This window comes from Nyctereutes procyonoides, unplaced genomic scaffold, assembly GCF_905146905.1.
Source record: "Nyctereutes procyonoides isolate TBG_1078 unplaced genomic scaffold, NYPRO_anot_genome, whole genome shotgun sequence".
Classification (NCBI taxonomy): Eukaryota; Metazoa; Chordata; class Mammalia; order Carnivora; family Canidae; genus Nyctereutes; species Nyctereutes procyonoides.
Window position 1 is genome coordinate 9,030,698 of NW_026575140.1, and position 23,686 is coordinate 9,054,383.

At 44.3% G+C, this 23,686-nt stretch overlaps 1 protein-coding gene across 6 annotated transcripts in view; it reads left to right on the forward strand.

The window, feature by feature from the left end:
- Window positions 1–6,977: 6,977 nt before the first annotated feature.
- Window positions 6,978–23,686, forward strand: part of WWP2 (WW domain containing E3 ubiquitin protein ligase 2) — a 144,771-nt gene continuing 128,062 nt past the window's right edge. For 2 of the 6 annotated variants that reach the window (XM_055305419.1, XM_055305424.1), the window contains exon 1: window positions 6,980–7,072. The gene's annotated coding sequence lies outside the window, so the exon portion shown is untranslated. Of the gene's footprint in view, window positions 7,073–7,296; window positions 7,318–7,444; window positions 7,676–9,950; window positions 10,063–23,686 lie in introns of those variants that run through there. The other 4 variants (XM_055305420.1, XM_055305425.1, XM_055305423.1 and 1 more) reach the window with 4 other exon arrangements.

Sequence of the window (23,686 nt, forward strand, 5' to 3'; positions counted from 1 at the left end):
GCGCGCTCAGGGCGCCTGCGCACCGGGCTGGCCCCGCCCCTCACATCCGGGCCTCTGGGAGCCGCGACGTCCCGCTGTGACTTAGCGGCGCCTCCTGGCGGCCGGATGGGCATCTCCCGGCTCAAGGCTACCTGCGCGCCGGCGCCGCGTCGCCCGCCGCCCAGCCAGGTGTGGGCGGGGCCAAACTCTGGGCGACCCCTGAGGGGCGGGGCCTCGGCGTCCCTCCCTGAGCGCCTCCTTCACCTTCGAATGCGAAACCTGTAGAAGTCTTGTTACAGCTCAGGCAATAGAGAGAAACTGCGGAGCCTTTAAAGATCCCAAGTTATGAGACGGGCCGTGTTTTACGGGGAAGGGAAGCCACTCGGGACAGCTGGGTCCACCAACATGCGCGGCACTTGGGTTAAGGTCAGCCCTGGGGCGACCCTCGGGTCGTGGTGCGGCCTACTTAGAAAACGAGACCGACAAACCGACCCCCAGCCACTTTCTCATCCACTGTGCTCTGTTGACCTCTTCATTTTGAGGGTCTTTGACGTCCTCACCCACTTTCCTAAGCAAGGCACATCATTTGCGAGCAAATGATTCTTTGCTGGATGGAACTGAAAGGGCGTTTTATTTTTAAGGATTTTATTTATTTATTCGTGAGAGACGCAGAGAGAGGGGCAGAGACACAGGCCGAGGGGGAAGCAGGCTCCACGCAGGGAGCCCGACGTGGGGCTCGATCCCGGGTCTCCAGGGTCATGCCTTGGGCTCAAGGCAGGCGCTAAACCCCTGAGCCTCCGGGGCTGCCCTGAAAGAATTTTAGACGATTTCTCAATTCCTTTTCGACTCTGAGATTCTATAATTAGGAGATCTGGCCTGTTAAAATTCATGCTGGAGGATTTCAGCAGAATGATGACGTGGGTTTTCTGTCATTCATCTTCAGCGACGCCGAGTTATTCCAAGTCCCCGATCTTATCCCTCGAGTATAATGTATCCATCCTGCCCCCGAAAGCCCTTCAGTGCCCTAGGCATCCCCTTCCGCAGTTGCCCAAGTTCCTTCTTTCCCCAGACATCTGTCTCAACTTTTCTTAACGTTTTTTCTCTTTCATCTCCAGGGCCAGTGGCTCCTGTCCTACCTGCCCTGCCTGAAATAGCACGGTGGAAGGCTGTTTTCTAATTATTTTTTCAGCTTTCTATTTCTCTGCCTAATTTGATATTGCTGACCACCTCCTCTTTCTGGGCTGTCTCTCCTCCCCTGACTTTGGTGATATTTAAGAATCTGGTCCCCCTGCCTCTCTGCTGGCTTCTCGTGCTCCCTCACTGGATTCTGTTCTGCCTTGCACACAGCGCACCTCTGCCTTGCCTTCTTTGTCCTTTAAGTGCTCTCCTTTAGCAATATTATCTATCCTCAAAGCTTCATTTATTACATTAAAGGAATGCCTCCCAAATCTTTAGGTCCTGTCTCTATTTATTCCCCCAATCTAGCCTTCTGGAAACATCCATCTAAAAATTTTAGGCATCTTCACTTGTCAATTAAGATTGATGTAATTATCTCTTAACTTTTTTTAGTCATTAGAGTTATTTTTTTTACTAATGGCATTTCCAACAAAGGCACTCAAGGTAAGAATCTCTGAGTCATCTTAATTCCTACGTTCTTTTTTTTTTTTTTAAAAAAAAGATTTTATTTGAGAAAGAGAAAAAGAGCATGAGTGGGGGTGAGGGGCAGAGGAAGAAGGAAAGAGAGAATCCCAAACAGACTCCCCACTGATTGTGGAGCCTTACACCAGGCTCAATCCCAGGACACTCCGTCCCACCACCTGAGCAGAAATCAAGAGTTGGAATGCTTGACTGAGCCACTCAGGCACCCCGTCCTCACCCACGCCTTCTTTTTTAACCCATACTCCCCTTGATGCCACTTCTGAAATATTTGAGATGTCTGTGGCTCCTCTACATTTATTCCCTTTACTCTAGATAAGTTAAGTTTTAATCTCATGCCTAAAAAATATAATACACTCAACACTAGTGTTCTTGTCTCTCCTTTAATTGATTTCTCCTGTTGCCTAAAAAGGGAGGGAGGATGTGGGAACTGAACTCCATAATAGAAGAGGTTTATTAAAGTTGATAGTAATAGGTCTGTAAACCCTAGGAAGAATGATCTATATCAGTGGTTCTCAAACTTGAGCGGGCATCAGAATCACCCAGAGATCTTGTAAAAACAGATGGATAGGGATGGCTGGCTCAGTCTGTGGAGCATGCAACTCTTCATCTTAGGATCCTGAGTTTGAGCCCCACATTGAGTGTAGAGGTTACTTAGAAATAAAATCTTTAAAAAAACCCCACAGAAATGGATGTCTAGGCCTCATTTTCAGATTCTGATATGTAAGGGCACCTGGGTGGCTCCTTTGGCTCGGGTCGTGATCCCACAGTCCTGGAATTTTTTTTTTTAAAGATTTTATTTATTTATTCATGAGAGACACAGAGAGAGGCAGAGACACAGGCAGAGGGAGGCTCCCTGCAAGGAGCCTGATGTGGGACTCAATCCCTGGACCCTGGGATCATGACCTGAGCCAAAGGCAGACGCTCAATCACTGAACTACCCAGGCGCCCCAATAAATAAATCTTTTTTAAAAAAGATTCTGATTTGTAGATATGGACAGTGCCTGAGAATTTTTTTTTAAGATTTTATTTATTTATTCATGAGAGGCAGAGACACAGGCAGAGGGAGAAGCAGGCTCCATGCAGGGAGCCCCACGTGGGACCTATCCCAGGACTCCGGGATCACGCCCTGGGCTGAAGGCAGGGGCTAAGCCACTGAGCCAACCAGGGATCCCAGAATTTGCATTTCTAACAAGTTTTTGGTGATGCTGCTGCTGCTGACCTGAGGACATACTTGAGAACCACAGATTTAGGTGAATAGTCAGGAAAAGAAAGATTGGGCTTTAGGCCATTCATTTTTCCGTAAACATTGAGAATATTTATTAATATAGAAGGTATCTTGACACCTTGTATCTGTCATTTTTAATGTTATTTTTTTTTGTTTGTTTGTTTTAATATTTATTTATGATAGTCACAGAGAGAAAGAGAGAGAGAGGCAGAGACACAGGCAGAGGGAGAAGCAGGCCCCATGCACCGGGAGCCTGATGTGGGATTCGATCCCGGGTCTCCAGGATCGCGCCCTGGGCCAAAGGCAGGCGCCAAACCGCTGCGCCACCCAGGGATCCCTTTAATGTTATTTTAATCCCTTTTCTGTTTTCCTGTAACAGGAGTCTCCAAGTCCCCTAAAGACTTAGAAGGAAACTAATTTCAACAAATATGTATTGAAAGCTAATTTATATCACCATGGGTTGGGTGATGTAATAAAATGATATTTAATGTAGCGTGAAAGGGCACCCTCAGAGTTTGTGACATGGGAGCCAGTTCTTTGAGGACAAGTAGGGCAAAGGCACTGAGTTATGGAAGTCCAAGTGGTGTTCAGGAAATTGAAGGTATGTGTGTAGTGTGTGTGGTAGCTGAGGATACCTGAAGACAGGATCTCTCAGAGGTGAGTGAAGTGAGCCTTGAAACAGTTCAATTTTTTGAAGTTTATGGTTTTTCATAAGGTAAAGAGATCTAAAACACGGTTACAAAAATTACGGTCACTTTACACAGTTTACATGAATAAATCAACACTTAGGAACACAGGTAGAATGATTCAACATTTAACTCATTTGGAGATAACGTCAACTTTTACATGTAAACCCTTTATGAAAGAGAAGGGTCTTGTGTGCCAGTAAAGATTTGAGTTCATTTCCAGGCCTGGAACATGTGGAGGCTACAAAACTTTTCACTTAACAGTGGGCTAGGGAAGAGAAAAACTTGATGAAGAAGAAATACCATGTGAAATCAATGTATCCCTAGAATTCCTTTGAACATTCTTGGGAGTGTCCCATATTTTTCATCTCTGTCCTTGCCTGTTTTTTCTTCTTCCAGAAAATTGTCCTGGCCAATCACTACTTAGTCTCCAAGAAGATCAGTGGATCCTCTGTAAACCAGTCTCTGATAACTCAAATCAGATTTTCCTCCAAGGACAGATTTGAACTTTTCTTTCTCATCACTTTTAAGACGTTTTTAGTTTTGTTGTTCAGTGAGCAGTTATTATTTCTTCTTTGCATTGTAATTAATTGTGTGTCTTCTTTTTTTTAAATTTTTTTAAATTTATTTATGATAGTCACAGAGAGAGAGAGAGGCAGAGACACAGGCAGAGGGAGAAGCAGGCTCCATGCACCGGAAGCCCGATGTGGGATTCGATCCCGGGATCCCAGGTCTCCAGGATCGCGCCCTGGGCCAAAGGCAGGCGCCAAACCGCTGCGCCACCCAGGGATCCCAATTGTGTGTCTTCTTTAAGTAGTTTGGAAATCAGGGACTGTTGTTTTAGGGGTCTTTTTCTTCAAATGATCATTTCAGTCTGCTTTTTAACTTTTGGAGGACATTTTAATGAAAATATACTTCAAATTCTTTGGTATGTCTTTTAAAAAAATTCTTCCAAGCTGTAGGATCTACAGCAATGTGTTCAATGCTCAATAAATGTTGATGAAATCTATTCATTTAACAGTTTACTTAAAGAGACCTCCTGTGGGCCAGACACTGCTTTAGGAGCTGGGATATGACTCCTATCTTCCTAATTCTTGTAGTGGGAAACAGATTACATATACACACATGCATATATTCATATGTAACTCAGAGATAAATATGAGGAAATATGAAGAAAAAAATAAAGCAGGAAGGGGGGCTAGTAGGAGAAGTAAGAGATGGGTTGCATGTTCATTTATTTATTTTTAAAGATTTTATTTATTTATTCATGAGAGACACAGAGAAAGAGAGAGAGAGAGGCATGCTCCTCTTGGGGAGCCAGATGTGGGACTTGATCCCGGTAATCCAGGATCACGTCCTGAGCCAATGGCAGATGCTAAACTGCTAAGCCACCCAGGCGTCCTGTTTTTTTTTTTTGTTGTTGTTGTTGTTGCATGTTTAAATAGGGTGATCAGGGGATCCCTGGGTGGCTCAGCGGTTTAGCACCTGCCATTGGCTCAGGGCATGATCCTGGAGTCCTGGGATTGAGTCCCGCATCAGGCTCCCTGCGTGGAGCCTGCTTCTCCCTCTGCCTGTGTTTCTGCCTCTCTCTCTCTCTCTCTCTGTCATGAATAAAAAAAAAAAGGGTGATCAAGAAAGGCTTTACTGTGATAATTGGGCAAACATCTGGTGAGTGATGAGGGGGTCAGCCATCTGACTACCTGGAGAAAGAGCTTTCCAGGCAAAAGGAAAAGCAAGTCCAAAGGCCCTGAGGCCAGAGTGGCTAAAGCAGAGTACTGAGGGAAGAGTAACTGGAGATGAGGTGTGGGAAAGGATCGTGGAGGTCCTCATAGGTCCCCATATATGCCTTAGGTCTTTTTTTTTTTGTATGCCTTAGGTGTTAATGTTTAATCCTTTAAAGCACAACTGTGAGCATGTTTGTCTAGTCCTTTCTTTTGGTGAACATCTACTCAAATGCCACCAAATCAAGGGATCCTTTCCCAATTCCTCTGGAATAGAATTAGTAAAACTCCCTTCAGTGGAACTAGAGAAATGTTAATAGTTTCATAAATGGAATTAACGTAGAGTTTAAGGTATTAAGAGAGGCCTGCATCTCCTTGAAATGCCAATTCCTGGCTCCTGGATTTGGAATGGGAATAGGAAAAGTAGAGACCAAGCGCTCAACCAATTTAATTTGCATGCATGATAGGTTCCCTCTAAATTCAAAAATCCAAAAATAACAGAATAATTAATTCACAGCGCTTAAGGCTAATTAAGTCATTAGTATTAATTTTAGTTAATGGTGAGGAGCGAAAAAAATTGAGTCTTCATTCAACTTGTCAAAGCTGAAGGTCTATGCTATTAGTACAGAATGTTAATTTAAAATGTACTTTGTAATTAATAACTTTCTGCTTTGTAGATTAAGGGAACGGGGATTAGTTCGGTGTGGTGGGGCATTGTACGGACCCAACCAGGGGTTCTGAAGCTTTCCTACCTGAGCTTCATGTCACAAAAACGTCTGCTCCATAAAGGCTTTTGTGTTTCTAGAGCCTAGTATGGTGCCTGGTACCTAAGCATAGGGCTGCCTGATACAGCAAGTAAAAACACAGAATACCCAAGTTTTCCACTTAACAACACATACTTTTTACTTTTTTTTTTTTAAAGATTTATTTATTTATTTATGATAGACAGAGAGGCAGAGACACAGGCAGAGGAACAAGCAGGCTCCATGCTGGGAGCCCGACGCGGGACTGGATCCTAGGACTCCAGGATCGCGCCCTGGGCCAAAGGCAGGCGCTAAACCGCTGAGCCACCCAGGGATCCCCCCAAATACTTTTTTTTTTAAAGACTTTATTTATTCACGAGAGACACAGAGAGTGAGGCAGAGACACAGGCAGAGGGAGAAGCAGGCTCCACGCAGGGAGCCCGACGTGGGACTCGATCCGGGGACTCCAGGATCGCGCCCTGGGCCAAAGGCAGGCGCTAAACCGCTGAGCCACCCAGGGATCCCCAAATACTTTTTTTTAAGCATAAATGGGAATCTATAGTCCGTGTACAGAGACGTTCTCCCATGTGTAGTACTACCACGCAGTAGTTAGGGCACATCTACATACTGCATAGTGGATCATTTGAAATTCAAATTTAACTGCGTGTCCGTATTTACTGGGTAACCTCAAGGAGCTCAGTGATATTTGTGGACTTGATTGGCCTCCCCTCACCTGTAAAATGGGGCTAATGACAGACCCGCCTCCGGGGCTGACGGGAGGGACGGCAGCGCCCGGCACACGGTGAGCCTTCCGCTGGTTTCCTCGCTCCGGGGCCGCGTGGCGGGCGGGAACCCCTTCCACTTCCAAACGCAGGAAGGATACGAAGCCCGGCTCCCCGCGGCGGCGCCCGAAGCCGGCCTGGGGGGCCCACACCTGCGGGGCCGGCCAGCCTCTTCCGGGTCAGGTGACCGCGCGCGGTCACGTGACCCGGCCCGAGTGCGGGCGGTGGAAGGCGGAAGTGGGAGCGGGGCTGGGCGCCGCTTCTGTGGCCGCGGCAGGTAGCGAGCGCCGGCGCGACGGGCGCCGGGGGCGCGGCGGGCCGGCGGGGCGGGGGGCGGCGGGGCGGGCGGGGGGCGGCGGGCGGCGCGCGGCGGGCCGGGGCGGCGCGGCCGGGGCGCCGGGGGGCGGCGGCTTCCTGTGGGAGGGGCCTGGCGCGGCGGTTCCGGCCTCCGAGGAGGGGTGTCCCGCTCCCGCCCGAGCGCGGTGGGCGTGCGGCGGCGGCCCGCGCCGGGGGGGCTCGGAGGTGGGCGCGGGGCCGGCGGCTGCGGCGGCCGGAGCCCCGCCGGGCGGGGGGGGCCGCCCGCGGGGCGGGGACGAGGAGGCGTGACCTTCGTGGAGGGACCGGGACCGGGACCGGGACCGGGACCGGGACCCGGACCCGAGGAAGGGGCGGCCGGAGATGCGCGTGGAGGGGGAGGCGAAGTTGTTAGGAGCTGCTGTGTGAGCCCCGCCGGAGCCCCTGCCGTCCTTCCTCTTTGCACAGGGTTGTTAGCCGAGACTTTGATGTCGGTCCCATTCAGCTCTTAAACTTCAGGAAGGACCACAGAGTCTCGGTCGTGGTCTCGCCCTCGTCACGCCCACCCAGTTTGGGTAGGGCTCTGGTGGGTATAGGGTTGCACTTCCTGGGAGCCTAGCCCTGCGCGTCATCTTTCTTTGAGATTTTCCCAGATCGCAGCAACTTGAGAAAAAAAAGAGTGTGGGCGCTTTGCTCTGGCCGAAGAAGGGCTGTTAGCCCCAGCTGTAGACCACGACCTCGGCCGCAGGACTGAGGAATCTTGGGCAGTGTCTGTCTGCTTTCTGACTTTGCCTCTTTTTTTTTTTTTTTTTTTTTTTAGTTTAAATTATTCAGTTCCCCCTACCATGTGACTGCTTATCATGACAAACTGGAACTTAGGTAGGGTGACTGAGAGGTCTCTGTTGTGCTCCTTAGCATTCGCGACCTGAATCTTGATCTTGATAATACCTGTGCTGAAGATGCTTACCCTCTTTTTTTTTTTTTCTTCACGTTTACTGAAATTTGCAGAAGTGAAATGGATCTCATGGATGTGTGGTCTTAACTGGAGTAAATGTTCGAATGGGACATTCACAGGGGCCAGAGTCGTGTGGGATTACAAGTAGGGAAAAAAATGACTTTGCTGACATATTAAGAGTTAAAGTTTTTGGCATATTTGACAAACGTGTAGAAATTAATTTTTGTAGTGCCCTTTGAGTTAGGCTGGGAAGGTATTATTCCCATTTCACAGTGAACAAACAGACCTAAGAGAGAGCGACTTGATTTTTTTTTTTTTTTAAGATTTATTTTTTTAACTTATTTATGATGGATCCCGGGACTCCAGGATCGCGCCCTGGGCCAAAGGCAGGCGCGAAACCGCTGAGCCACCCAGGGATCCCCCGTCAGACTACTTTCTCATTTTTTTTTTTAAGATTTTATTTATTCATGAGAGACCCACAGAGAGAGAGAGAGAGAGAGAGAGAGAGAGAGAGAGAGAGGCAGGGACACAGGCAGAGGCAGAAGCAGGCTCCAAGCAGGGAGCCCGACCCGGCACTCGATCCCAGGTCTCCAGGATCAGGCCTTGGGCTGAAGGCGGCGCTAAACCGCTGAGCCACCCAGGGAGCCCTACCTTCCCATTTTTTGTTACTGATCCATATGAAAACGATGGGCTTGGGTTGGCTTCTTAGTCTCTTTTGCTTCATGAGGACTTTCTCGGTTACAAAGAGCTTTCACCAACATCTCATTTAATTGTCACCATGATCCTGGGAAGGTCAGGGTTGATTCTATTCCCTGGATGAAGAAACTGAGGCTTTAGATTCCAGAGCTAGTGAATGACTGAGCTGGGATTCAGGCCCACGCCTTTTAGCCTGAGACTCGTTCTCTCCCATTTATAGAGGCAATAAGTTTTATTTTATTTTATTTTTTAAAGATTTTATTTATTCATGAGACACACACACACACACACAGAGAGAGAGAGAGAGAGAGAGAGAGAGAGAGGCAGAGACACAGGGAGAGGGAGAAGCAGGCTCCATTCAGGAAGCCCGGCAGGGGACTCAATCCTGGGACCCTGGGGCCATGCCCAGGCAGGTGCTAAACTGCTGAGCCACTCAGGAATCCCCCTGGACAGTGCTATTCTAAACACTGGGAATATAGTACACAAGAAAAAAATCTCTGCCTTTGTGGATCTTAAATTTAGTGGTAAAAAACAATAAAATAACCTAGTAAAGTGCATATTGTAATAAAGGAGGGAAGTGGAATGGAATGTGGAGTGTTGGCTGGGCTTGCAATCTTTCATAGGGTCTTTAGAGAGAAGCCTTCCTGAGAAGGTGACTGGTGAGTGATGATCTGAAGCAGGTGAGGGCAAGAAGCTTGTGAGTGGAGATGTTGTGGTGAAGACAGAAGGGACAACAGGTTCATTTCGCCTAAGATTAGGAGCACCCCTGGCAGGTTCGTGGGCCAGCTAGGAGGCTAGGGTGGCTGGAGGGGTGTGAGCAAGGGAGAATAGTAGGATGAGGTCAAAGAGGTGTTGGGGGCAAGGGGAGAAATGGGCAGATCACGGAGGGCCTCACAACCCATTGTAAGGATGATGATTTTTAATCAGAATGAGTTGGGGTCGTTGGAGGGTTTTGGGCAGTGGTGTAGAAACAACCCACCCTGTTTTTTCTTTTCTTTTTTTTTTTTAAGACTAAAAAAAAATTATTTGAGAGAGAGAACACAAGTAGGGGGAGTGGCAGAGGGAGAAGGAGAAGCAGGCTCCTTGTTGAGCAGGGAGCCCGATGCTGGGCTCTATCCCAGGACCCTGAGATCATGATCTGAGCTGAAGGCAGATGCCTAACTGACCGAGCCACCCAAGCATACCTACCTCCCAACCTACCTTTTAACAGGCTCACTCTGGTTGCTGTGTGGACAGAGAGTATAGAGGTGCAAAGCTAGAAGCAAGGAATCAAGTTTAAAGACCTCCAAGAATGATGGGAAAGACACAGCCTGGAAGGATGGGTAATGAGTTCATCATGTTTAAATTTTGGTTTTATTGGGTGTGTACTGAATGCATATCATTTGTCAGGTATTTTGTTCTTTTATAGTTTTAAAACAAACAACTTCACTGAAGTGAAATGATGTGCATGAGGTCATGTAGCTATGACACAGAAGAGCTGGGGTTTAAATCTTGGTCTTCTGAGTCTAGATCTCATGCGTCCGTAAGATATATGGTAGTGAATATATGAACATAAACTCCTGCCAGAATCAAATCAGCGAGCTGCTTTTGAATGATTCGAGTCACTGTGGACTGTTACAGATTCTGGAATTTCTGAGAGAAAAGGAACAAAAGGGAAGATCTTGTTTCCTTTAAAACGAACTAACTGAATCTTTTTTTTTTTTTTGAACTAACTGAATCTTTAGAAAGTTGCAGGCCACTCTGCTCTTCCCAAGCTTGCGAACAAACACTCAGTGATTTAAGTCAAGTGTTAATAACTAATTCCAGGAAAATACCAAATACTAAGGCTTGGCAGGCCTGACCTAGGGCAGGTCCCCTTCCTCTGTGTCACCCGTGCCTTCTGCTTCCTGTTTTGTTGTGAGATCTGCTTTCCATTCTCTTTTGTTATTAGCTTGTAACTCCACTGCGCTTCCAAAGATATGACCTCCCGGCCCCTCCCCTTCTCTTTTTATGTGCTTGGCCTTTGTGTGGATGTCATTTGGCAAAACTGAGTTCTGTTTGATTGTTTTTCAATATGGGCCTTTGGAAAATGGAAGGTAACTCAATGCTGGCTAGAGAAAAGAGGCCAAGAGAGAAGAATGAGTGTTGGAAAGAACTGGGAAAGCATGAGAGTAATGAAGGAAAGGAGGAATATTTGAACAGACTCTTCTTTTCCACATTTAAAAAAAATATTTTATTTGTTTATTCGTGAGAGACACCGAGAGAGAGAGACAGACAGACAGACAGACAGAGAGACAGAGAGAGACAGAGACACAGGCAGAGGGAGAAGCAGGCTCCATGCAGGGAGCCTGACGTGGGGCTCAATTCTGGGTCCCCAGGATCACGCCCTGGACTGAAGGTGGCGCTAAACCCCTGAGCCACCTGGGCTGCCCTTCTTTTCCACATTTTTAAAGATGTGAATCTAGAGTGGATTTATACTTATAAATAAGAAGCTCTCTTCAACTGGTTAATTAAAATTAAAATCTTGGTCTTGGTGAGCAGTTTTTGCTCTTCCCCGGCTCATCAGCTACACAGGTCCTTTCACCTTGAGATCAGTGTTCAGTGGTTTCTTGACTCAAAGCTGCGTCAAGAATTTGAGGAATTGCAGCGTCTAGACTTTTAGCGTCAAGAAGAACTATTTTAGCTTGTAGTTAATACTTGAAGAGCACTTCTTGTGTGCTGACTGCTCTACTTGATTGAACTCGTTGAATCCCTACAGTAAGCTTAGAAGATGAGTAATATTGTTGGGTTCATTTCACAGATGAAGAATTGAGATTTAGAGAGGGTGAGTAACTTGTCCAGTATCACTCAAAGGCTAAGGACCAAATGTATTTACCTCTAAAAGATGGACTGGTCTGAAAGTTCTTGTCAAAGCTGGATGCGAAAAAGGATCAGGTGCTTCGGGCATTGCAAGAGCTATCACTTGCTACATTCGGTGTGTGGTTGCTTTCTTGTGCCAAAAGCTCTTTGAAGATTTCTTTAACAGGGATCCCTCAGAGCAAGAGAACTGAGGTCCCAGAGGTCAGGGATTCCGTGACATTCACCTTTGTATTTCCAGGGCCTGGCACAGAATGGGGTCTATAAGCATTACTGAAAGATGGACCCAGGCTCTGGACTGGGCAGGGTGAATAAAAGGGTCAGTCAAAAGGCTGGGTGCCTTCCTGGGGAAGGTGCCCTTGACCATTATAGGGCCCTGACTTCAAGAATCAACCCAAATGGATCTCTGGCCCTGGAGGGCCCGGCCCCCCCTCCCCTCCCCTCCCTTCCCCCCCCCCCAAAAAAAAAGAAAAAAAAAAAGAATCAACCTAAACGTTGAGTTGTCCATCAGCTGACGAATGGGTAAACGAGATGTTACATATCCACATGGCGTGTGATTCCATGGGCTTGAAATGTCCAGAATAGACAGATCCAAAGAGACAGAAAGTAGATTAGTGGTTGCTAGAGGCTGGGGTACAGGGAGGAATGAAGGGTGACTGCTAATGAGTATGGTTTTTTTTGGGATTATGAAAATGTTATGGAATTAGATGGTGGTGGTGGTTGCGCTAGTCTGTGAATATACTAAAACTCACTGAATTTATAGTATATGAATTGTATTTCAACAATAATAAAAATAAAGAGTCAACCAGTTCTGTTTTGAATGTACGCATTCTCTGTGTTCTGTGGAGATCAAATCGAGATTTTTGTACAGGTGACAGCAGCCATTATCCTTCATGTTCTGGTGCCCGGGCACCACCCAGTATTCAGCTTCCTCTCGTGTTCCCAGGGGAATACATCGAAGTGTTCTCCCTGCTTTTTTGATCTCAGATATTTCAAGTATTTTTATTTTTTTATTTATTTATTTTTTTTTAATTTTTATTTATTTACGATAGTCCTACAGAGAGAGAGAGAGAGAGAGGCAGAGACACAGGCAGAGGGAGAAGCAGGCTCCATGCACCGGGAGCCCGACGTGGGATTCGATCCCAGGTCTCCAGGATCGCGCCCTGGGCCAAAGGCAGGCGCCAAACCGCTGCGCCACCCAGGGATCCCTATTTCAAGTATTTTTAAAAGATTTTATTTATTTATTTATTCATGAGAGACACACAGAAAGAGGCAGAGACACAGGCAGAGGGAGAAGCAGGCTCCATGCAGGGAGCCCGACGTGGGACTCGACCCTGAGACTCCAGGATCACGCTCTGAGTTGAAGGCAGATGCTCAACTGCTGAGCCACCCAGGAGTCCCTATTTCAAGTATTTTAACCAAAAAGGACTGTGATCTTTGTTGTCTTTCTGGATGTCTCTGGAAACTGAACCAGTCGGCCGACCCTTGACTTGTTTAATTTTGCCAATGAGAAGAACTCAGGAATTACTGCCCTAGCCCACAGTTTCTTGTCTTTAACAGTCTGTGGATTAAAGGCAAAAAAAGCTCGCTTTTTATTTACCTATCTACTTGTTATCTGTCTTTACTTTTTAAAGATTAAGTAATCTTTACACCCAGTATGAGGCTTGTACTTCCAACCCCCAGATCAAGAGTCTCACGCTCCATTGATGGAGCCAGCCAGGCACCCCTTCCTATCTATCCATGTATTTATTTAAAGTTTCTTATTTAAAATAAAGGGTATAAGGGCGTTATTAGTTATTTTCAGGGTGGAGCTGATAAATGCCTGTAAGCTGGTAGCTCATTTTGTACACAGTCTAACTGAGCCGGGGGCCAGCTGCCTTTTGGTTGTGAGCCCTACAGTCCTGGGGTCTGCCCATGTCTCAGGAGGAAAAAGGAAGAAATTGGAGGGGAAGAGAGGCCTAGTGAAACAGAGAAGGAAAGGGAAGTGGGAAGGAGGAGGAAGATCCTGAAGCTCTCCCGAGAATATGAGATAGCCCTCCTTGCTTCTTCCCTTCACTTTTTTTTTAATTTTTATTTATTTATGATAGTCACACACACACACACACACACACACACACACACACACAGGCAGAGACACAGGCAGAAGGAGAAGCAGGCTCCATGCACCGGGAGCCCAACGTGGGATTCGATCCCAGGTCTCCAGGATCGCGCCCTGGGCCAAAGGCAGGCGCTAAACCGCTGCACCACCCAGGGATCCCCATCCCTTCACTTTTCATTGAAATAGCTACCTTACTGTCAAGTTCTCTAAAGCAAATCAGTTGTGTCAGTCTGTAGTGGCATCAAAAAATTGTTTTGAAATAGAGTATGAAAGATACTCGTTTTTTTTTTTTAATAGTGAAATATAAAGCATAATGATACCTCTAAGATTCTCTTTTGTATCTGGAATCACAGTGAAGAAACACAGTCTGAGCAAGGCCACACCCCCTGTGACTGCAGAGCTTATTTCTTTCCAGAAGTTACCATGGGCCTGGGATTTGGGCCTCCAAAGATGTATTGTGGGAAGAGGACTTCAAGTTTCAGCCTGATGGTCACTGAAATCTACCTCCTCTAAAACCTTTGTTTCTTTGCCTCTTTTAGTGGCTTGAGGCATCTGTTGGCTTGAATTGTAGGACTCTGTTCTCGGCTCATCTTCGAGTGGCCTCCTGCCCCATATCTATGTCTTCTCTCTGTTTCCTATGATGATGCGGCGCCCACTCTAACTTCAAGGTGATCTTATTTTCAGATGTTTAGCTTAATTGCCCCTGCAAAGACCCTGTTTCCAAATAACGTCATATTAACAAGTTCCAAGGGGTTAGTGCTTAGAGAAAACCTTTTCAGGTCCACAGTTCAACTCTAATTGAATGTAGATGAGATATTGTTATTAAAATTAAATAAGGACAGCATCCTGTGACCTGATTTGAAGAGAAGCCTTTTCCTTTTCTGAATCTAAATTTTATTTGTGACCAAAGTAATACATGCACATAGTTTAAAGATCCAAATAGTGTTACAACTTACAATGCGACAGCAGTTCCTAGCTTCACCTCTTTTTGTTCTTGATTGGCTTGCTCTGTGGAGTCAGTGACTTTCAACTCAGTTTTCTTCTTGTGTTGACTTGTGCATTTCTTTTACTTTTTTTCTTTCTTTTTTTAAAGTGGGCTCCATGCCCAATACGAGGCTTGAACTCATGACCCTGAGATTAAAGGTGCATGCTTTACCTACCAACTGGGCCAGCCAGGGGCCCCAACTTACGCATTTCTGAATGACATTTTTATACTGCTCTTTCTTAGCCTGTCAGTTTTATCTACTGTCTTTTAACTATTGAAGGTGAGGATTTAGCCCTCTTTCTGGCCAGTCTCCACAAACACACACTTCTACCTCCATCTTCTAATTACTCTCACATCACAAGTTTTGATTATGCTATTATAAAGATAATTCACAGCTGAGCCACATAGTGTATTAGGATTACATGTCTTGTCATACAACTTTTGTTGTTACAAGTTCCATATTTCCTGATTTTTTCATTTGCATAATGTTCTGTGTTCCTGTCACTAATTCCGCACTGAACATTGTGATAGAGTTAAAAGTGCTACTTTCTTCAGTGCTGTCAGATGCATGTAATCTGTTTCTTCTCAAATTCTATTTCTTTTTCTTTCTTTTTTCTAGAGGTGACATTTCTTATAAACTCTCTAATCTGGACTGTTTAGTCCCTGGGCTCTTGTACTGTAATACCTTGGAATTTTTCGTTGTTAATCTTGGAATTCCTTTTGTTTCTCCCATGTGAATCTCCACCATCCTCCATCTTTCTCCTTTATTCCCCTGGAACTCATCTTCCTGAGAAAAGTAGCTTGGGGAGAAATTTTTTTTTGAGACTTTACAAATCTGAAAATCCCATGGTTTTCCAACCATACTTGATTGATGGTTTTCTTGATCGTAGAATTCTAGCCTGAAAAATCATTTTATCTCAAATTTGAAAGCATTGCTTTGTCTTCTTGCATTCGGTGGTGCTGTTGAGAAGTCTGATGCCATTCTGATTCCTTTTGTTTGTAAATATGCCTGGAAGCTTGTATACCCTTTGTTCTCATGTCCTGAACTTTCTTGGCATTGTGCGTTAGAATTTTTTTTTTTCCATCCATTGTTCTGGACAGTCAGTTGGGTCCTTTCTGTCTAAAACTGTTTATCCTTCAGCATAAGAAAAATCTTCTGTAATTTTTATTTTTATTTTTTTCCCTTCTCTTTCTGGACTTGCTAAAGATTTATTTACTTATTTTAGGGAGAGGGAGCATGAGTGAGAGGGACAGAGGCAGAGGAGAGAATCTGAAGCTTACTTGGAGTTGAGCCTGGATCTTGATGTGGGGTTAATTGTGGGGCTAGATCTTACAACCCTGAGATCTTGATCTGAGCTGAAACCAAGAGTTGGACGCTCAACTGACTGAGCCACCCAGGCACCCCTGAACATTGGACATTTTTTTAAAAAAGATTTTATTTATTTATTCATGAGAGACCCAGAGACAGAGAGGCAGAGACACAGGCAGAGGCAGAAGCAGGCTCTATACAGGGAGCTCGATGCGGGACTTGATCCTGGGATCATGACCCAAGCTGAAGGCAGATGCTCAACCACTGAGCCACCTGGATTCCCCTATCAGCTTTGTTTCTTCTATCAGAACTGTTCTAAGAGCAATTTGTTATCCTCTGAAGCAACCAACCAACTTACTTTCTTGCCTGCCTGCCTTCTTTTAAAATTACATTCTGTTCTTTTTTCATGGGTGCAATATTTTATCTGTCTAAATTGTTTTGAGGTTTTCTTTGATCTCTGTTTTATTTAACTATAAGCTTTTTATAAATTTCAGATATACTTTATATATCTTAAAATTCACCGTTTTGAGGTATTAAATTCTGTGATGTTAACCTTTTCACAAAGTTCTACAGCCATCACTCAGCACTGTCTAATTCTAGAATATTTTCCCCTCAAGAGAAATTTTGTGTCTGTTAACAGTCACTCCAATCCTGTCTCAGCCCTTGGCAACCACGGATCTACATTCTCTTTCCACATATTTGCCTATTCTAGATATTTCATGTAAATGAAATCATGTAATAGTTGGGTCTTTTTGCCTGGCTTTTATTTCATTCACGTAGCATAATGTTTTCCAAGTTCATCCATATTGCAGTGTGAAACAGCACTTCATTCCTTTTTTTTTTTTTAAATTTTTATTTATTTACGATAGTCACAGAGAGAGAGAGAGAGGCAGAGACACAGGCAGAGGGAGAAGCAGGCTCCATGCACCGGGAGCCCAACATGGGACTCGATCCTGGGTCTCCAGGATCGCGTCCTGGGCCAAAGGCAGGCGCCAAACTGCTGCGCCACCCAGGGATCCCCACTTCATTCCTTTTTATGACCAAATAATATTCTATTGTATATTTTTTTATTATTGAGTTATAAAAGTTCTTTATATCATAGATACGAGTCTTATCAGATACAAGATCTGCAAATATTTTCTCTCATTCTTTTGGTTGTCTTTCTTGATGGTATCTTCCAAAGCATAGAAAATTTTAATTTTGATGAAGTCAAATTTATTTTTTTATTTATTGCTTGTACTTATCATATCTAAGAGACCATTTCTTGACTTAAAGCCATGAAGATGAATATGGGATGCCTGGGTGTCTTGGCAGTTGGGCATCTGCCTTTGGCTCAGTGCGTGATCCTGGGATCCAGGATGGAGTCCCACATCAGGCTCCTGCATGGATCCAGCTTCTCCCTCTGCCTGTGTCTCTGCCCCCCCCCTTTGTGTCTCTCATGAATAAATAAATAAAATCTTAAAAAAAAAGCCATGAAGATTTATATGTATGATTTTTCTGAATTCTGTAGTTTTTGCTCTTATATTTTGGATTTTGGTGCATTTGAAAATTCATTTTTGTATAAGATGTGAGGTAAAAGTCCAATTTCATTCATTTGCACATGGATATTCAGTTATCCCAGCCCCATTTGTTGAAAAGACTATTATTCTTTTTCCATTGTATTGTCTTGGCACCCTTGTCTAAAATCACTTGGATATAAGCGTATGGGTTTGTATCTGGTCTCTCAATTTGCTTTTTAAAAATTATTTTATTTATTTACTTATTTATTTGAGAGAGAGCATGCACAAGCGGGGAGGTGGGATGCAAGTGTGTGGCGAGGGGCAGAGGGAGAGGGAGAAGCAGGCTCCTTGCTGAGCAGGAAGCCCAACTTGGAGGGTCCATCCCTGAGGGCATGACCTGAGCTGAAGTTTTGAAATTAAGTAATATGAATCCTCTGACTTTGTTCTTTTTCAAGCTGGTTTTGGCTATTCTGGGTCCCTTGCTTTTCTTTACGAATCCTAGAATGGACTTTATCAAATCAGTTATAGTTTTCTCTTTGTATGTTTTAGTGTCTGGCTTTTCTGGGTGAGGGTTTCCTCAAATAGTTGTGTTCCCTTATGTACTAAGTGTCAACAGGCCGAGCCGTGTGGTAGGACTCCAATGAGGGAAGGTGAGTGGGGTTGGAGGCAGTGACTTCTCATAGTTCAGGATGTAGACTTCCACTTATCTCTCTGGATCAGTATCATGCCTTACCACCACCCTTAGCTATGCGTGAAATCCTCAGGTCTAGTTTATCTAGAGTCTAAAAATTAACTCTCCTGTTTGAGATTAGGGAGGGGATGACTGCCTAGCTGAATTGTTGGGGAGGGGAGTCTGGAAAGTCTGTTTTTTCTACAGGCTTTTACTAGTCTCTCCTGTTTTTTGTTTTTTGGTTTTTTTTTTTTTTTTTTTTAGTCTCTCCTGTTTTTAGGCCCACTTATGCTCTCACTTTCAGAAGTACCTAGCGCCAGCACTTACTGACCCTTTCTGTGAATCGCCAGTGCTGTCAGCCTACCTCTTGTCCACTCCTCCTCCCATCACAGCCAGTTAGGTTTCACTTTGAACTCACCTGCCACTTTCTAGAATGTTGCAGTCCTCTATATCTGTGGTTTGCTTTTCCATTCGTTTTCAGTGGGTTTTTTATTTTGGTATTTCTTTTCTGTCATTTTGATAGGATTTGAGAAGGGAGCAGAGATGAGTATATGTGTTCAGTCTGTCATGTTTTATTGAGTGCTCTTGGAAAGCTCTCTAAGGGAAAAGTTGGTATCAGAGAAGGTGGTGTAATACTTAGTCTCCTTGGAACCACTCCTGGCACAGAGCTCTTTCACTATATTCTCTTGCCAGAGTTTTATATTGCTCCATTTTTTTCATCTGTGTATTATTCTGTGCACTTTTTCTGCATAATTTTAGTTTAGCCTTAAACATTCTGCTAAAGTCCTACTCTTAGTGCAGTCAACCAGTTCAGTAACACTAAACCAACAGTTCTCATCCCAACTTTATATTAGGATCACCCGGGGAATTTTTATTTATTTTTATTATTATTATTTTTAAAGATTTTATTTGGCAGAGAGAGAAACAAAGAGAAAGAACGAGTAGGGGGAGCGGCAGGCAGAGGGAGAGGGAGAAGCAGACTCCCTACTGTACAAGGAGCCTGACGTGGGGCTTGATCCCAGGACTCTGGGATCATGACCTTAGTTGAAGGCAGATGCCTAACTGACTGAGGTAGGCGCCCCTCACCTGGGGAATTTTTAAATCACATAACTGTCTCTTACTACAGACCAGTCAAATGGGAATCCCTGAGGTTGGGTTTGGCTGTCATTGTTGGCTGGATTGTTTGTGCAGAAAGACTTGAGAACCACTGCTCCGATGCATTTCATATTTCATTAAGAATGATTTTACTTACATGGGTAAATCCCACTGAATCTCTTGTTGCCATTCTCTTCCTCCTTCACTGCCCTTTTTTTTTTAAATATTTTATTTATTTATTCATGAGAGACACAGGGAGAGAGAGAGGCAGAGACACAGAGGGAGAAGCAGGCTCCATGCAGGGAGCCCAATGCGGGACTCGATCCTGGGTCCCCAGGACCAGGCCCTGGGCTGAAGGCAGCGCTAAACCGCTGAGCCACCCGGGCTGCCCTCCTTCACTGCTCTTGAGACAACTGGCCCCTGTGTTGTTTTTACACTCCTGAGACTTCCTACCATCTTGAGAGCTTTTGCTCTTGCTCTTTGATCTGCCTGGAATGTTCTACCATGGATAGTCTCAGTTCTGTCTTTCACCATCTTCAGATCTTTGCCCAGAAGCCACCTTCTGCATGAGACTTTCCTCATCCACAACTTTTTCAACTTGTGACCACCATCTTAAATTCCTGTCCTCCTTCACTGCTTTGTTTTTATCAGAATCACTTGTCCCCTCTACAGTTCCCTCATTTGCTTTCTGGCATCCCTCTTGGCACACGTCCTTTCCCTATGTTATCAGCCTTTTAGTGTTTAAAGAAGCCCGTGGATGGAGCCTCATTTATTCCTTCTGCCGTGTTCTTTTCTTTTCTTTTTTAAAAAGATTTTATTTATTCATGAGGGAGGGAGGGAGGAGAGAGAGAGAGAGAGAGAGAGGCAGAGAGGGAGGCAGAGACACAGGCAGAGGGAGAAGCAGGCTCCATGCAGGGAGCCCGACGTGGGATTTGATCCCGGGTCTCCAGGATCGTGCCCTGGGCTGAAGATGGCGCTAAACCGCTGAGCCACCTGGGCTGCCCCATGTTCTTCTTTTCTGTGGGTAGTTGCGTTTCTGACTTGTATCATTTCCCTTCTGGAAGGACTATTTTTATTTTATTTGTTTGTTTATTTTTTGTATATTTTTTATTGGAGTTCAATTTACCAACAATAGCATAACACCCAGTGCTCATCCCCTCAGTGCCCAGCACCCAGTCACCCCATCCCCCCACCCACCTCCCCTTCCACTGCCCCTTGTTTGCTTCCCAGAGTGAGGAGTCTCTCATGCTCTGTCACCCTCTCTGATATTTCTCACTCATTTTCTCTCCTTTCCCCTATAATCCTTTTCACTGTTTTTTATATTCCCCAAATGAATGAGACCATATAATGTTTGGAAGGACTACTTTTAAACGTTTCTCTCAGGGTATGTTTTTGTTTGAGGAAGTCTTTTGTTTACTCCTTCACTTTTGAAGGATAACTCCATTGGACACAAAATTTTAGGTCAGTGTGTTTTTCTTTCAATACTTTAAATATTTTAGCCTGGTCTCTTCTTGCTTGTATGGTTTCTGGTAAAAAGCCTGCTATAATTATTATCGTTATTCTTGTACAGCTTAGCAAATTTTCCCCCCTTTGGCTTCTTTCAAGATTTTCTCTTTGTTTTTGGCTTTCTCTAGATTGAATATGGTAATATTGCATACCTGGTTGTTCGTGTATTGGTTTTGTTCTTGTTTTGGGTATTTATCCTGCTTGGTGTTCTTTAAGCTTCCAGGATTTGGGGCTTGCTGCAGGTTGTTAATTTTGGTAAATTCTTGGCCATTATTACTTAGGACATTTCTTTTGCTCTGTTCTCTCTTCTGGTATTCCAGTTATGCATATTTTGCACATTTTAAATTTCCCCCACAGTCCTTGGACTTTTAAAAACATTCTTTTGTTTTGCATTTCCTTTTTTTTTTTTTTTAAGATTTTATTTATTTATTCATGAGAGACATACACAGAGAGAGAGGCAGAGACACAGGCAGAGGGAGAAGCAGGCTCCATGCAGGGAGCCCAGTGTGGGACTCAATCCCGGGACCCCAGGATCATGCTCTGAGCCAAGGCAGATGCTCAACCACTTGAGCCACCCAGGCATCCCTCATTTTGCATTTTCATTGAGGAAGTTTCTATTGACATACTTTCAAGCTCTTTGATTCTAGGACCATGTTGTCTACTGATGAGCCCATCAAGGCATATTCTACCTTTCTCTTACACTATTTTGGATTTCTAGCATTTTCTTCTTTCTTTCTTAGAGTTTCCACATTTTTTATTTAAGATTTATTTATTTATTTATTTATTCATGAGAGACACACAGAGAGAGGCAGAGACATAGGCAGAGGGAGAAGCAGGCTCCTCGCAGGGAGCCTGATGCGGGACTCGATCCCAGATCCCAGGATCATGGCCTGAGCTGAAGGCAGACACTCAACTGCTGAGCCACCCAGGCAGGTGTCCCTCAACTGAGAGCAGTTTTAAACTAGCACGTCCTCCCTGAGCTTTAGCTGTTTTTAGCCTGTGGCCTAAGAGAATTTGAGAGAATGAAACCAGAACCTCCCACATGGCCTGTTAAATGAGAGAAAGACCAAACTTCTTGATCAATATACTTCATGGCCCCAAAACAAAATCAATCAGTCACATAAATTCTAAAGAAGACTCAGAAGGAAGAAAGCCAGTGGGAAAGCAGGAGCAACAGAGGAGATAATATGTTTTCTTTCTCCATTGTCTTTCATGATTATGGTCCATTGTTGATTCACAATAACTGGTGTTATTTTATGGGGCTCTACCTGTCTTTCCAGGTCCAATTAGGAAAATACCACCTTGATAGTACAAGGAAGGTATTTTGAACTGTAAACCTTTCCAACCATGTATTTAAAAAAAAGAAAAAAAAAGTAACCATTACCAGAGAAGTCAGATCCCATCCCAAAGTATGTTTAACCTATTAGCTTCTGTATCAGGATCCCATATGAGACATGGTCCCTAATGGGAATGAGGCTCAAGTCCCCTCTACCCATTACAAGAAGCTCATGAAAACTGAAGCCCAGAATTTGCTCTGTACCTGTCTCAGCAACACTGTAGGCACTCAGGTAATTCTTTCCCTTGCTAAGAGCAATGGGAAAGGTTTGCATCCAAATCACTTCCAAAAAATGGAGTGAGCATAAACTTGGGGAAGGAAGGAGAAGGAAAGGGAACAATGTTTAAAATATCACCAGGGGCAGCCCGGGTGGCTCAGCGATTTAGTGCCGTCTACAGCCCAGGGCCTGATCCCGGAGACCCGGAATTGAGTCCCATGTCAGGCTCCCTGCATGGAGCCTGCTTCTCCCTCTGCCTGTGTCTCTGCTTCTCTCTCCCTCTGCCTGTGTCTCTCATGAATAAATAAGTAAAATCTTTTAAAAAAAATATCACCAAAGATAATAGGGGTGTCTGGGTGGCTCAGTCGGTTAAGTATCTTCGGCTTAGGTCATGATCCTAAGGTCCTGGGATTGAGCCCCACATCAAGTTCCCTGTTCAGGGGGAGTCTGCTTCTCCCTCTCCCCCTCTCTGCTGTCTCTCTCTCTCATACTCTCAAATGAATAAATAAAATATTAAAAAAATATATCACCAAAGGTTATAGATACACAAAGAATTTCATTATTGAAGGGAATAATGGATTTATTAGAAGGGAAAGGGGAAACCAAAACTAACTCTAATAGATTCACCCAAATTTCTGTAAAAAAAGAAAAAAGAGACAACACTAAAAACATATTGTCCTCTGAACCTATCCTCTATATAAATTCTGAAAAGCATTTTTTTAAGAAAATATAACACAGAAAGTATAAGAGTATGTCATAATAAAGGAAAGTATTATTTCATGAAAAGTCTATTCAGATAAATGGACATTTATATATATAGGTATACTGGATCATGATATAAAAGACATTTTTTTACTAAAGGTTGCACTCAAAAAAGCGGGAGAACTCCTCTACAACATCCCAATTTAGGTAGGGTTTCAGATTAGAGAGACATTAACAAACACCACAAAACCCAATAAGTCAGTAATAGATTTGAGGACAAACTATTCAGAGAAATGTCATTAGTTTATTATAATTTTAGGTCTGAGAAATTTTCCCACACCAACATAAAATAATCTCATGGGCCTGGATAAAAGGTATTCATTAAGTCATTCAACAGATATTTACTGAGCAGCTATTATATACTGTGTACTATTTTTGGTGCTAGTGATATATATCAGTGAGTAAATCAGGAAAGAAAAAAACAAAACAAAACAAAACTCCTGACTAACAAGGTTGTCCTGGTGAAGAGCCAAGAAAGATTCCCTCCTGGTTCTGGCATGGAAACAGAAAAAGTAACCACTATAAAATATGCTGAATGTTTTCCACAACAAGGGCCTACTCTCTAGGGAAAAAGACTTCAGCCAGTGCTTTATCCTAACTAGAGGGAGAAAATTTCCCTGAATGGGGCCCTTCT